Genomic DNA, 3,022 nt, shown 5'->3' on the forward strand with positions numbered 1-3,022 from the left:
ACGTCAAGATCACCAGCATTCTACCTCCCACACACAGCCCCTCGTTCCCGATCACCGTTTGTTATCTCCCCCTTTCTTAGCTCTCCTGAAAAAAGAATTTCTAACTTCCGGTCAGCCATTATTATGATTGACCGTTGACTGAACACTATTCAATTTTTTTTCTCCGTGTTTTTCTCCTTGTCTCCGTATTCTTTCTGTTGAAGAGCGTAGCTCGAAACGTCAAAGACTTTCCGTATTCCCGAGCGTCATACTAATATATCCTTTTGTTATTTACACCACCTGTCCTCGTCTGTTGTTATTATTTGTATATTCTCCCATATATATATATCTGCCTACATGTCTGCCTTCATATTACTTATCATCTTCAAAATGTAATGACATGACTGTGATATAATTTCACTCAATTTCCTCTGGACTATTACCAACTTGTGAAACACATTACTCTAAATGTAGTTACAGTAACCAATTCTCTGCAACATTCTTAGACTGCATCACTTGTTCTCAAAATCTGGTGTGGTTCCACACAGTTCAGCAGTGAACTCACAAGCTGATACAGCTACTGCAGGAAGTATCAATTCAGACAACTAAACTATGTATTTTACATGCATGAAACAATGAGACTTAGGTTTATCTAATTTATATTTTAATAATACATGCATGAAACAATATAATTTTTCATACTTTCCCGGTTTCTCACAGATCCTGACCTAGATTTTGCAAATTTTCCTTCAGAGGGCAGATAGGTGGGTGCCTGAAGCTTTCTAGCATTGAAATGCATTTTGTCATCCTCATCATTACCCTTTTAGAGGGCAATGCTTAAAGTGATGATTTTTTTAAAACTGGAGTATTGGACCCTAACATTACAGGAATTGAAGAGTTTATAATACCTATGGGTCCTAAGGAAACGTTTTTTACCTTAATTAGCACCTGGAAGTCGCTAGTTACACTGTTTGAAATTTCTCAGTTGAATGGAAGATTGAACCAGATTAGTTTTCTCTTTCTGACTATTTTTGGGTACAGAGTTAGGAATAGGTGTCCTCCATATATACTGACTTATTGGTAAAACCACTTCTTGCTAACACCTTAATTAGAAGCCCTGTTCAAGCCATTTTTTTCTCATGATAAATTAGAGTTCCTCCAACATTAGCACGCCATCATCTCACTGGCCCAATTTTTTTTTCTCCCCTTGATATTCACTGGTCGAAGAAGTGGCTTCAATCTGGCTACTCTACCATAGTAACCAAACTTGTAGAGATACCTGACAGCTGTTCTGGGACTGACATCAATTTGTTCTGCTATGTCAGAGGCCTTGCAATGAAGATTGTCCTCCATACATCACTTAACAAAGCAAAGAGTCCTGCCAGAGGGCCCTGGTTGACCTGGACAAGGTGATGTGAACTCCTTCCCTTCTCTAGTGAATTTCACAACCACTCTATTAACTGTAGAAAGTGGGATCCCAATGTTTTCTGTGATTTTATGCTGATGAAGTCCACCTTTAGATTGATACACAATACAGCCTGTTTGAAATTTAGACAGTTCCAAGGCTTCTTTTGTATGTGGCAGGATTAAACAGTCGTATATGGAACCTGAAACATAAAAATGTCCATCATCATCATCATCGTTTAACGTCCTCTTTCCATGCTAGCATGGGTTGGACGATTTGACTGAGGACTGGTGAAACCGGATGGCAACACCAGGCTCCAATCTAGTTTGGCAGAGTTTCTACAGCTGGATGCCCTTCCTAACGCCAACCACTCAGAGAGTGTAGTGGGTGCTTTTACGTGTCACCCGCACGAAGGCCAGTCAGGCGGTACTGGCAACGGCCACGCTCTATTCATAAAAAATATATAAATCTTTTGAAGTTAAAATAAATATAAAACAATGTTTTATGGGGTGTCTATTTACTTCTGTTACGTCATTGTATATATACAACGGGCTTCTTTCAATTTCCATCTACCAAATCCACTCACAAGGCTTTGGTCAGCCCAAAGGCTATAGTAGAAGACATTTGACAAGGTGTCATGCAGTAGGACTGAACCCAGAACCATGTGATTTGGAAGCAAGCTTCTTACCACACAGCCATGCATATATGTATGTATGTATGTATGTGTGTGTGTATTGAGAGAGAGAGGGAGAGAGAGACAGACAGACAGTTAGACAGACAAAGGGAGACACACAAACACACACACACACACACACACAGAGGCACAGGCATGCTTATATGAAAAACTGAAAAGCAGCCAATTGTATAAATGTGGGTGTGTGTATGCATGCATGTGTGTGTGTGTGTGTGTCATTGTGTTTATACGCCCACCATTGCTTGACAACCAGTGTTGGTATGCTTATGTTTCCTGCTTGGCAAGAAAGGCCTCTAGAATAAGTACCAGGCTTTGAAAATAAGTACTGAGTTTAGATCATTCAACTACTATTCTTAAAGGCAGTGTTCTGGCATGAAACAAGTAAATGAAAAAGAAAGAAGATAAAAAGATACATACACATGCATATATTTAAGTAAAATATCAGTCTCAAATAAAACTCTGTTCAATTTTGTGACTCAACATTTTCCGTCTCACTGTTGGATGTCTGAAGATTAAAGTTTATTGCACAGCAAAATGAGGCCCAATAGAGAATTACAAAATGGATTTACAAACATACAGAGCTATGAAACTGCAAACATTGACATGTAAAACTATTTATATGCTTGTAGATTAGAATGTGTATTTATGTTTTAAATACATTATGCTCACTGAATATACACAGATATATATATATATATATATATATATATATATATATATATATATATATGATAGGATTGCTTCAATATTCAAGGGGTAGTCTGAAGTATCTAAGCAACCAGGGGATAGTTAAATCCGAGGCACTCTTGGAGATTACATGTGTGGGTACCGTCTTTGTTAGAAGGTATCCAGAGGCAGGTAATTTATTGTTTAAACTGCAGTTTATAATTATATAATTCTCCACTTAATTATATATATATATATATATATATATATATATATAT

This window comes from Octopus bimaculoides, chromosome 4 (genome assembly GCF_001194135.2).
Source record: "Octopus bimaculoides isolate UCB-OBI-ISO-001 chromosome 4, ASM119413v2, whole genome shotgun sequence".
NCBI lineage: Eukaryota > Metazoa > Mollusca > Cephalopoda > Octopoda > Octopodidae > Octopus > Octopus bimaculoides.